This window comes from Gorilla gorilla, chromosome 3 (genome assembly GCF_029281585.2).
Source record: "Gorilla gorilla gorilla isolate KB3781 chromosome 3, NHGRI_mGorGor1-v2.1_pri, whole genome shotgun sequence".
NCBI classification, from domain to species: domain Eukaryota; kingdom Metazoa; phylum Chordata; class Mammalia; order Primates; family Hominidae; genus Gorilla; species Gorilla gorilla.
This window is the reverse complement of record NC_073227.2, coordinates 143,325,745-143,339,484: the sequence shown is the minus strand read 5'-3', so window position 1 is coordinate 143,339,484 and position 13,740 is coordinate 143,325,745. Positions and strand designations below refer to the sequence as shown.

At 36.5% G+C, this 13,740-nt stretch overlaps 1 protein-coding gene across 7 annotated transcripts in view; it reads right to left on the bottom strand.

Moving 5' to 3' along the window:
• AFG2A (AFG2 AAA ATPase homolog A) overlaps window positions 1–13,740 on the bottom strand; it is a 396,134-nt gene that overhangs the window by 99,629 nt on the left and 282,765 nt on the right. The window lies entirely within an intron of this gene.

Sequence of the window (13,740 nt, the reverse complement as noted above, 5' to 3'; positions counted from 1 at the left end):
AGATGGAGTTTTTGTTCTTGTTGCCCAGGCTGGAATGCAGTGGCGCAATTTTGGCTCACTGCAACCTCCGCCTCCCGGGTTCAAGTGATTCTCCTGCCTCAGCCTCCTGAGTAGCTGGGATTACAAGCACGTGCCACTATGCCCGTCTAATTTTTTTGTATTTTTAGTAGAGACGGGGTTTCACCATGCTGGCCAGGCTGGTCTCGAACTCCTGACTTCAGGTGATCTGCTCACCTCGGTCTCCCAAAGTGCTAGGATTACAAGTGTGAGCCACTGTGCCTGGCCATTTTTACATTTTTTAAGAAACTATATTTTAAAGGTTTTTTAAAAAGTAAAACAAATGTAATATATTCAATCCAATATTCCAGAATATCATCATTTAAAAATCAATGTTAACAATTGTTTAAAAATATTTTACATTGTTTTTGAATAGTCTTCAAAATCTGGTGTATAAAAGACATCTCAGGCCAGGTGCAGTGGCTCACGCCTGTAGTTCTAGCACTTCGGGAGGCTGAGGGAGGAAGACTGCTTGAGCCTACAAGTTTGAGACCAGCTTGGGCAACACGATGAGACCACATCTCTACAAAAAAATAAAAATTAAAAAATTTCCCGAGTATGGTGATGCATGCCTGTAGTTCCAGCTACTCAAGAGGCTTAGGTGGGAGGATTGCTTGAGCCCAGGAGGTCTAGGCTGCAGTGAGCCATGATTGTGCCACTGCACCCCAGCCTGGGTGACAGAGTGAGACCCTGTCTCAAAATAAACAAAACAACAACAAAAAACTCGCATCTCCATTTGGAAAAGCCCCACTTCAGGTGCTGGAAAAGCCACATTTCAGGTGCTCAATAGCCACATGTGGCCAGTGGCTACCAACTAGACAGGCAGCTGCAGTGCTACGAAGACAATCACTAAAGAAATTTCCCAGAGATACACACTACATAGGAAGACACTATGTAGGTTTTTAAAAATGTCCTATGTTGTTCATGTATCAAATTTATGAAGTTAGGACACCACATAAATTAACCTCATAAAAACATGTGCCAATCTTACACAATATTATGACTACCTGAGCCTCCAAAATGATTTTGTTTAATTACAAAATTGGTAAATTCATTTAAAAACTGATTAACCATTATAAGCTGAAGAAGTTTTTAGCTCATTAATAACACAAGAATCACTGCTAAAAATCACTAGCAACTAGAATATGTGACAACAGAGGTAATTTTAAGTTGTTGTTAAGTTATATGCTACATTTAATTTTAACTCCAGGTTTTTTTTTTTTTTTTTTTTTTTTGAGTTGGAGTCTTGCTCTGTTGCCTAGGCTGGAGTGCAGTGGTGCCATCTCAGCTCACTGCAACCCCTGCCTCCCGGGTTCTAGCAATTCCTTTGTCTCAGCCTCCCAAGCAGCTGGGATTACAGGCGTGCACCACCACACCCAGCTAATTTTTTTTTCTATTTTTAGTAGAGGCAGGGTTTCACCACATTGGCCAGGCTGGTCTGGAACTCCTGATCCTGTGATGCGTCCACCTCAGCCTCCCAAAATGCTGGGATAACAGGCATGAGCCACCCCACCAGGCCCAGATTTTTATTAGAAGCATTACTTGTTAGAGAAAGCAAATAAATCTATAAATTACATGGACTTTTAAAATGTTACTTGTTAAGACAAATATGTAATAGAATTATATTGCTTTTGGGTCCCAAATTCTTGTCAGACTCTATAGTATAGATTTAAGATTTTCTGCCGGGCACAGTGGCTCACGCCTGTAATCCCAGCACTTTGGGAGGCCGAGGCAGGTGGACCACAAGGTCAAGAGATCGAGACCATCCCGGCCAACATGGTGAAACCCCGTCTCTACTAAAAATACAAAAAATTAGCTGGGCATGGTGGCATGTGCCTGTAGTCTCAGCTACTCGGGAGGCTGAGGCAGGAGAATCGCTTGAAACAGGAAGGCGGAGGTTGCAGTGAGCCAAGATCTCACCACTGCACTCCAGCCTGGGCAACAAGAGCGAAACTCTGTCTCAAAAAAAAAAAAATTTTTTTTCAACTCATTACAGTTAAATAGTTCAGAGATTGAACAAATGTCTATTTATTAGAGCTTATATTCATTTGAAGAAACAGGGTCAAGGTTTTCTTGTTACAGAGGTACTACTTTGAGAAATATTTTATACACATGCACAGGTAAAATTATATTTTAACTGCCTGAAATAGATTAAATATATTTCCTTAAACTCAAGAATATAAAAATCACAAGTGTTTGTTTTTCTATGTTTATGTTTATAAATACTTAAGAGCACACATATTATTCACAGGAATTAAAATATAAAAAGAAATTATGTAAATTAATTGTCCCACATTTTGCACTGACTTAGCACACTAAGTACTAATATGGGGAATGGCGGTTGTGACGGTTAGTTAATATTAGGTGTGACCGAACCGAGGGATGCCTAGATGGCTGGTAAAGAATTGTTACTGGGTGTGTCTGTGAGGGTGTTGTCAGAGGAGACTGACATTTGAGTTGGTGGACTGAAAGCAATACCCTTCAATGCAGGTGCCATCCAATGGCCGCCAGCAGCTACAACAAAACAGGCAGGAGAAGGGGTATAAGCAGGTTGCTGAGACTTCTGGCTTTCTCTTTCTACCTGTGTCAGATGCTTGCCTCCTCTCTTACTACTCCTGAACATCATACTCCAGGTTATCCAGCCTTTGGACTGTGGAATTGTACCAGCGGCCTCCTGGAGGCTCTCAGGCTTTCAGCCACAGACTGATAGCTGCACTGTCGGATTCCCTGGTTTTAAGGCTTTATGACTTGGACTGGGCCCCCTATCAGCTTCTGTCTTCCCCCAGCTTGCAGATAGCCTATCATGGGACTTCACAGTGTTATCACATGAGCCAGTGCTCCCTAATAAACTCATATATAGATCTAGATAATAAATGGCTCCTATTGGATCTGTCTCTCTAGAAAACTTTAATACAGTGGTTAATTCACTTTTGTAATAGATTTAGATATGCTAGGGTATAGGTCTGGCCATAGTTAACCATTTCCTATTCTCCAGCATACAGACATTTTAAAAATAGCCCCAATATTATTGCTCCTTCCAATTCCCACTCAACTTAGAGTGATTTAATCCTTTAATGCAAAAACTTTGTAAATAGCTATAGCAAAAATATTCCCAAGCTTAAGTTGAAAGCAGCAGAAAATAGAAGGTAGGCCCACTGTATGTATGTATGTATGTATGTATGTATATGTGTTTATGTAAAACTATTTTTAAGCAAAATTATCTGCATTAACAGGCAAAATTAATTAATTTGCTAATTATCCAACCAAATAAACATTTATGACTCTGGGATTGGACTTATCAAACATAAGCAACACCATCTCTACCACGAAGGAGTTCATAGTCAACAGAGAAGACAGACAAGTAAACAAAATAATTGCCACTCAATACTAAACCTCTTAGAGAGATTTAAAATTTTGTTCTTAAAGGCAAAATCTGTATAACTTTTCCAAACAAAACACTCTAACAAAAACCTCTCAATACTTCAAACGATAAAAGGAGGTGAAATTCACTTCACCTTAATAAAGCAAAAGTCTCTGTTTTCTTCCATCCATTGCCTACTTTTATTTTGCCTGCACATAAGCCAGTACAAATAGCAAATAATTTCATTTCTCCAGTTGCATAATTTTTGTAAGATTCACTAGCGTACTTGACAACCACACTGTTAAAGAGAGCTAAAATTTCTTAGGAGAAGAAATTGTAAAGGAATCTTAAGCTAAAATTCCTAATACACCATCCTGCTCCTGTATTCCTGCTTCTCTAATTCCTGCTTTTTGGAAAGGAAATACTTTGAACAAACTTTCTCGAATACTTACACTGCAGGCCCCTGACACACAGACTTCAAATTTTACTATCCTGGGAAGAGGCAGTCTGATATCAGCTCAGATGTAATCCTGAGTCCCAGGGAACTGATGACCTATGCAGCCACAGCAGTGAATATTATGTCATTTCCTTCTCAGTGAATAAATTAAAACGGGTTTATGGCCTAGTGTCTACTAAATGGAAAAGTAAAGAGAGGAAAAAAACAAACAAACCTGTAAATGCTGAGCAGTCATATGCTGCACTCCAGGATACCATGTCTCACTCATTTTTAAACCCCTCAGAGTTCATTACATAAAAATGTGATTGCTTCTAAGACTAGCCAGGGAAAAGCACCCATGTCTCAAAGGAAAGGATCTGGTATGGGTGGAAGGGGTATGACACAAGTCACTAACTACAGTCTCCCCACAGATACTTCAGAGTACCATTCACTTCAGCTGTGTAAGTTTTCCTTTTTTATTTTTAACCAAGAGAATTCTCCTCTGTATATACCTAAAAATAAAACCGTTGAATCAAAATGAATCAAAAGAGACGTTCCCTCTTTCCTGAAACTCATTAAGTTAATGACAATAAAACTAAAGACAGTCTTAAAATAGCCACATAATTCTGGACTTTGCAAATACTCCTTTAGATCATCATGCTAACTTCTCTTCTAGGCTCTGTCAACATCTTGGTTTCCCTCCACCTTTTCTATTTAACAACACTGCTTTTGCTAAGGAAGTTGCTGATGAGAAATCTGACCCTCACATCTGTCAAAAGGCATTTACTCCAGCTGTTAATGGAGCCAACAGGGGCTCAGGATTCATAAATGGGGAGGAAGATGGGATGGGAATATGACTGACATTTACACCCTTTTACAAATGAGGAAGTGTGTAACAGGTTAAAAGTCATACTGCTGGTAAATACCAAGGCTATGTACATTTGGGTTGTTTTTAAAATAAAAATAATTTCATTGCTTTCTCTGACTATAAAAGTGGTTCATATTTATTATATACAATATTGCTATAATGTTGATTAACATTAATTAAAAAGTAAAAATTGTCTGGACATGGTGGCTCATACCTGTATCCCAGCATTTTGGGAAGCCAAGGTGGAAGGACCACTTGAAGCCAGGAGACATGAGACCAGTCTGGGCAACAAAGTGAGCCCCTCCACTTCCCCACCTCTACAAAAAAAATTTGAAAAAACTGGCAAGGCAAAGTGGTGTGCACCTGCAGTCCCAGCTACTCAGAAGGCTGACGCAAAAGCCTAGGAGTCTGAAGCTACATTGAACTATGACTGCACCACTGTGCTCTGGCCTGGGTGACAGAGTGAGGCTTTGTTTCTTTAAAAAAAAAAAAAAAAAGTAAAAATAATAAACGTGATGGCTCTGTTAGCAGTTTGGGGAACAATTTTCCAGACCATTGTAACATACATAGTTTTACATAAATGTTGTGTTATTTATAGTTTTGTAATCTACTTTTCCAGTTAATAAATGCATGAACTTCTTTTAATGTTAATGCATACAGATATATGTATCACCATTTTAATAGTTTCTCATTCTGTTATGTAGATATAGTGTATATGCAATAATCCTTAAAGCAACTCTCTAAGGCAGATTCAATCTTGGATTATTTGTCTTATTATCTAGGACAAAGTTTTAAAAATAGAATTTATAGGACAAAAGGTGAGTACTTGAAGTTTTTGTATTATATATTAACCACCTTCCAGGAAGACTGTGCAAATTTATGTTCCACATTCACTTTTATCTACATACGTTTAAGTAAGCATAATATGGTGATGTCTGATATTGAAAAAAAGCCAGTGGAATACCTCCTAGAAACATTCAAGAAAAACCTGTCATAGGTCAAATCTCATGACATTGTGCTGCCTATACTCTTTTTTTGTCTTGAGATATAAAATTCTGGGACCTCAATGTCTATTATACTTAATTACCAATTTTAGATTCAGTAGGTAAGGCAGGCATAAAAGGACAAGACTTTAAACATATGTATACCTTGTCCTTTTATACTTTCCTTACTAGGAGATCATATAGTTAAAACAAAACCAAAAATAACCTAAGTTTTTAGAGAACCCATGTAGTTCAAGAGTGAAGTAAAAAACAAGAGAGAAGAAGAAAGACTGTAACTAGGGCAGATTCATAGACAGAATACCTTTCGTATTAGTAAAGCCCTAAAGAGTTCCTCTGACATTAGAATGTCCTTTTCATCTTGTCACACTTTTGAAAATGCTACTGAAGAGATTCATTCAGGCAATAAATATCCCTAGAGGCTGAGAGGAAATAGGCACTAGGAATTTTTCTTTAGTTGGTGTGGAGGGAAGGTAGGAAAAATAGTAATTAACAGAAGGAGCACTTTGGGAAGAAGAGTGAACTGGTAGGAAATTAAAAGTTAAGAGGCATTGTGGCATAAGGGGAAAAAAGGATGGGCTATTGAAATAAATGAGTTCACTTTTGCAGGTCTGTTCTCATATACTGATGATAATGGCAAAGATATTAATTTCTAGAGCTTCACGTTTTCTTATCTGTAAAAGGAGAGGGACTGGACCATGACATCTAGGATCTCCTTTAGCTCAAACATTCTGATTAAACTTTATTCTACAAATGAGGTCTAGAAATAATTAAAATTTCCACAATTTATCCAATAATTTCTAGCCTTTAAAAAATACAATAATTGATCCATATTACCCCAAGTCATACAATTAGCATTAGCAGGTAACTTGAGGGCCTGATTAGGGATAAAAATATTTAATGGAAAAGTGGGCAAATCTGTTATGTCAATTTTGTCTTAATTGGTTCAGCTCCTAGACGGGGTTTAATGCATAAAATCATTACATGTATTTGTGATAGTAAAGGTAAATGGAAGAATTAAAATTTTTTCAATTTTAATTACAAATGGAAATGGAATGTTTCTATATCAACATGATATTATTTTGAGTCTTCAAAATATATCTTAAAAAATAAGCAGTTATCATGCAGGCAAAATGAATTACAGTTGATGCACAAAAAGCATGGGGGCTAGAGGTGCCAAACCCTACACACATCAAAAATTCTCCTTTAACCTGAGACTCTCCAAAAAATTTAACTACTAATAGCCTACTATTGACTGGAAGCCTTACCAATAACATAGCCTGACACATATTTTGTATTTTATATGTATTATATACTGTATTCTTATAATAAAGTGAGCTAGAGAAAAAAGGTTAATAAAATCATAAAGAAGATAAAATATATTTACTATTCATTAAGTGGAAGCAGATCATAAAGGTCTTCATGTCTTCATCCTTATCGTCTTAAGGCTGAGTAGTGTTTGTGAGTGTAGGTTTTGATAATTTTAACTTTTTATAATAGATTTGTGTATATTTCATGTTAGTAAATGGTAAAATAGACTAGTATATACATATTTAATACATTCATGACATTTTTTCTTAATTTTTTTTTATATTTCTAGGCTACCTGGTTTTTCCTCATTATCAAAAATGTCCAAAAATTTTTCCAATATATTTATTGAAAAAAATCCACATATAAGTGAACCTGTGCAATTCAAACTTGTGGTGTTCAAAGGGTCAACTGTATTTTAATAAGATCAATGTTAATGCCCTATTGCTAGGTTTACTCTGATATAATTATGAGATCTGTCATCTGTTTTATTTACTAAACTTTCTACTAACAGTAAAGCAACTGAGGACATTAAAAGTAGTATTTGTGTTACTATTGTCCCACACGTTTCCTTGACTGCTTAATCTCACTTCTTTGAACCCCAGTGACCTTTGTTGGTATTAAAAATAAATGTATTTGATATTGTAAATCATTGGTCTAGCATCAAAATGCCCAAGAATACTTATATCTATGTAATCTAAGACAAGAGTAAGCCCAGTGGAATTACTCATAATTTCTACTATTTAAAGAATTTATTTCATGTAAGCTATTGTATGCTAATTACCAAATTATATAAAATCTAAATAGATACAGCTTATTCCACATAGCTTCTATAAATAATTTGCCAAAATAACTGATACATTACTTTCTTATCCCAAACTAAATAGGACTAAACTGAGTTAGACTGGGATACTAAAGATTTCTGTTTGTTATTAAGATTATTTTTAAGAGAAAGAGATAGACTTACTTAAGTTAAATGTCAATTAAGCAGTAAGTACTTCTGCAAAAATAGTCTAGTCATAAAAATTGTAGTATTATATGGACTTGCTGGCAAGGAAGTCTCATTTCCTACCTGGAAGGTTGGTTGTCAAGTGTTCCATGCTAGGCATCACTGAAATGGTTTAACTTTAGACAGTACCAACCCTCAACAATGGAGCAAATGCCTCTACAAGAGAAAGCTACCCCAGCTACAGCTGTCTCCTAAATAGTTCTTTTTAAATTTAGAGTACAAAATGTTTTTTCCCATTATTTGTCATTCCTAGCCTTGTAAGTCCCACATTTAATATTCACTGACTTCACTAATGGTTCATTTTTAGTAGCAGCTAATTGTACCCACCTGAACTCAGAAAGGATGTGTGCTATGCTCAGAGGTGCAGTGAATACTGGTTTTGTTGGAGTGTCCTCTTTTACTTAAATTAAAAATATATTTGTAGTTTTGGGACTAGCCATATGATTTTAATCAAAAGAAGTCTAAACTTATAAGATTTTTGTTGTTGTTAGGGCACAGAGAGGTGTGCTTGTGTGTGTTTCCATGAGCATGTATGTATAAAATTCTGGAAAAGGAAAATGAAATTCAGGAAATATTTTATTCTATACAGGATATGTACCCATTAAATATTGTTAGCATGGTTTAGCTTTAGCTTGTACACGAGGATCAATCTGCATATAAGAAATGGTATCAAAACTTCAAATATTGGTAACATATTTGATAAACACCACTACTATAGCATTCAGCTTTTTGAAAATAAAACTACTTGTTTGGAAGGTATATGAAGTCAAAAAGACTGACACTGGTGACATAGCTTCAAATGCTGGAAGGTCCAAGTAAAAACTCTTTTGAGGAGGTATGGAAAGAATCTCTTGCAACTTTATAACGTGATATTTTATGATTATGCTGTTAATGGCTAAAAGTAACCATATAACAGGCTCTGTGTTATTTTATATGCATTGTCTCATTTAATCATGTAACAAACTAGTGAGGTATTTTAAATATCCTGATTTTTATGCAAGATAACATTAAAGCCAAAAGAAGCAAGTAACTTGACTGAGGTTAAGCACAGTGAAAGTGGAGTATGATTTGAAGCAAGCAGTCGGATCCAGAGGGCTACCTCTAACCATGCTGTATTTCCATGCAAACGACTCTCCAGGTGAAAGCAATTTTGCCTGATTCCTGTAATACAGATGATCTCTTGGAACTATCTATCTATACCTACTTTAGTTTGGGACTAAAACTGCAAGCTGTGGCTCTTTTTGAATATGACTCACAATTCATATTTAAAAAAATCAACCAGTATCGAATTTTGACCATTTTCTAGCTAAGATTGGAAGCCAACATTCCCTAGTTAGCTTTCAGTGGAATTTTGGTATGTTCTTATGGTGTTTCTTTTGCCTATTATTATCTTTTGAGGGTAGCTTAAACAAATAAACTAAAAATGCGTTAGTTCTTTGTAAACAATAAATTCTCAAAGGCATAGAACAAAAATCACGGAAGAACTGAAACAGTTAAGACAAGAAAATGATGCGTGATCTGTGTAGAGGGGTGAATAGGTAGAAGGTTTCACGTTCAATAGGAGGGTCTGAGTTGTATGCAGGTGATGAGAAAATAAATTGGGAGGCTATTAATCAGGACAAGAAAAAGGAAAAACTATGGACAGACCCCACAGATTGTTAAAAACGAGTAACTGGAAAATACTGTAAGGAATTGGAAACTAAGGAACCAAGGATGAGGCAAAAATAATCTACATAGCAAGAAAAGGTGTCCTTCCTGATCTCACCATTTTTGTAATTTTATTGAGTAATACAAACTCACGGTAAAACAATAGCAACAACAAACAGTACAGAAATGTGTATGTAAAAACCAAAATCTTGTTCCCACCTTCAATACATTAATTTCCCTCTGTAGAAACCATTTTCTTCCAGACATCTTCTATGATTAGAAAGATATATCCAATCCTGTCCATTAAAAATATAGCAGAATGGGATTACACTTTCTTGCTTGTTTGTAATCTGCTGGTCACAAATATATGTCTTCGCCTGCAGTATCTTAAAGCTACCACCTAGAACTGGACAACCACAGGTTTACTCTTCTAGGTCCAGGGAGCAGGTGGACAAAGGGCTTCTAGTGATGTAAGGTAACGGGATTTTCAAGATTAATCTCCATTTCACTACTCGTTAGGACTCTAGAAGCAAAATTATGAGTTTAGGTGAAAAAATTTAAATGACTAAAGATATCTAGACATTTACCCCAAATTGTAAACAATGTAACTAAAAGTTTTAAAAGATTTCAATCATTTACTCTTAGCTGTGGCCAATTCACATGTAACAGGGTGCTTTCCAGCTTGTATGTTGTGACAGCACTATAAAATATAGGTCTTTCTGATCTGCTTCACTGGGTGGTATATATCCAAGGATTGAGGATCTCTATGCTCTCCGACACTGATTTCTTCCTACAGTTCTTTTTCTGTCTTACTAGCACTTTCTAAGGCCTTTTCTACCTCACCAATAAAACTGGCACTTGTCACAAAACATTCTTCTCCCCTGACCAAACATGTCATGGAAATTTTTAAAAACAGTTAACACAGGTATTCTCACCCTAGGTTTCTGGATGAGTATCAAGGGATACAGGTTGAAAATGCAAACAAACTTTTACATATATAAGCACTTTTATGAGAAGATGGTCTTCGGAGACTAGGAAATGAAGATAATAATAAACTATAAAAATTAAGCTCAGTTGTTGGTAAAATACTTTATCTTCTGAGTACAATTCTAAATAACGTATACAACACTTCAAACTCTTTGGAGACACTGAGAAAAATGCAATAACACTAATATGAAAGATCCTTTTAATCTACCTCTATCTGACTCCCCAGATTTAATTTCTGTTCTACATTTCCTCTACAAAACATTCTGGCTTCTACTACAGTGATACTATTCACAGAATGTCTACCATGATTTGACAGGCTAAAGTTGTATTAACCAACAGGAAAAAAAAAATTAAGTTGGAAGATCAAAAAATTAGGGTGGGCAAGGATGTAGAAAAAAGGGATCCCTTTTTCTACATGGGAATGTCAACTAGTCAACTTCTATAAGCAATTACAGAAAACAGCACAGAGGGTCCTCAAAAAATAAAAAATATAACCATTATATAGTCTAGCAAACCCACTGCTGGGTATATATCTAAAAGAAAAGAAAAGAAATCAGTATATCAAAGAGCTATCTGTACTCCCATCTTTATTGTAGCACTATTCACAATAGCCAAGATATGAAATCAACCTAAGCGTCCATCAACAAATGAATGGATAAAGAAAATGTGCAACAAAATGGAATACTATTCAGCCTAAAAAAAGAAGGAAAGTCTGTTATGTTTTGACAACATGGATGACCCTGGAGGACATCACATAAAGTGAAATAAACCAGGCACAGAAATTCAAATATCCCATGATCTCACTTATATGTGGAGTGTAAAAAAGTTGAACTCAGAGAGAGTAAATGGTGGTTAGCAGAGGGATTAGGTAGTGCTGGTCAAAGGGCACAAAATTTCAGTTAGGAGCAATAAGTTCAAGAAACCTATTGTATGTCATGATGACTACAGTTAACAATATATCATGTATTTGAAAATTGCTAAGAGAGTAGATTTTAAATGTTCTCATCTTCCAAAATAAGTATGTGAGGTAAAACATATATTAGGTAGCTTGATTTAGCCATTCTAAATGTGTATATATATCAAAACATCATACACACCATAAATATATACAATTTTTACTTGTAAAAATAAAATAGAAAATTAGTCAGGGTCCTGTTAGAGACTCTGAAGACAAATCAACTTAGGGAATATTTCCCAAAGTGCTGGAAAGGTTAAGGCCTGCTGACAGAATCAAAGTCTAGGGACTGCAGGAAGCTATTACTGCTTAGGACCTGGAAGGAGTAAGTGGGAGGAGACAGTATTATCAAAACCCAAAGCTGAAGCTGTTGAAGAAGTGGGGTGAAGGCTCAAAGGACAAGAGATACAGTTATAAAGGGATACAGCCAATACTAGAATTGAGGTTCTAGGGCAGGGAGGGAGCGGGAATACATATCCTGACCTCTTTCTCCTTCCACCTTCTAAGTTCCTGTTGATAGCCAGGTGCAGGGGCACATGCTGGTAGTCCCAGCTACTCAGGAAGCTGAGCTGTAAGATCGCTTAAGCCCAGGAATTTAAGCCTGCAGCAAGCTATGATTGCACCACTGCACTCCAGCCTGGGTGACAGTGAAACCTATCTCAAAAAAAAAAAAAAAAAAAAATTCTTGATGCATCCCGTTGGCTGAACTCAATGGAGTGGAATCCAGGGCTACGCAGTTCATAGGGCCACCTCAATCTCCTTTTCTATCCTTATACAGACTTTCACACACAACACTGATACAGGCAAGAGCAGCTATGGGGAGGGGGAGGATATGAGTTGAAAAAAAATTTTTTTCCCTCTGCTCTCATACCACAGCAATCAATACAAAAGACTTTATAACCCTAAATATATGGGGGATTTCTCCCTACTACCAAGTAATCATTCATTTCTGCAACATACACCTGATAGGTGTCCTCCAATTCAGTTCTGAAACTGTCTACCTAGAGACAGTGTCAGGACCCACAGGTTGAGAGCTCAGCCCCAGGAGACTGACACCCGACAGCAACAACCACAAGCCCCAGGTTGTTTTACCTATGTTTCTGACTGATGAGCTATAAATCAGGGTTCCCATGACCCCTGCTTGGGTTCAATTAATTTCTAGAGTGGCTCACATAACTCAGCAAAAACACTTAATTTACCAGGTTATTATTAAAGATATTACAAAGGATACAGATGACTAAATCATTGGTCATCAGTGATCAACTCAATCTTTAGCCCCTCTCCCCTCCCTGGAGTTTGTGGGATGGACTTCAAGTCCCAGTCCTATAATCATGCCTTGTTCTCTCCTGTGACCCCACCCTGAAGCCACTAGTCAACTCATCAGCATAGAAAAAGATACTACTTTGGAAATTCTAAGGATTTTAGGAGTTGCATGCCAGGAAAACAGAGCTGGAAGACAAAATATATATTTTACAATATTATAGAGGAGAATAACATGCACAATGAACTACAGAAGAATGGCTCTTTCTTAATGTTGTTGGATAAGAACCAATTTAGTATCCATCTGGAGACTATTCCTAACACCTCTATTGTCTAAATATGTTACACTAAAGACTTTGGTACCTTCTATCCATAACAACATCGACGGTTAGCTTTGGAAAGTTTGACAAAACTTCTTAGATGCAGACTCTACAGGTTAGTTACTGTATATAGGTTAATTGTCAACAAATAAAAATTTGGTCTCATATTACGATCCAAATCAGTGGCTATATAGTCTGCTTACATGGGTCTAATTTGATTTTTATAATAGTTTTGACATAGTGGTCTGGGTTTATGGTTTATAAGCCAAGAGGTTCCATTAAATGTGTTCCTTCCTTGTGCTTTTGGTGTCATATCTAAAAACCCATGGCCAAATCCAAAGTCTTTAAGATCCCTACCCCATGATTTCCTCTAAGAATTTTATGGCAACTGTTATATTTAGGCCACTGATCCATTTGGAGTTAACTTTTATATATGGTATAAGGTAGGGGTCCAACTTCAATTTTTGTATGTGAAAATCCAGTTGTCCCAGCAGCATTAATTGAAGAATCTATTATTTCCCCAATGAATGG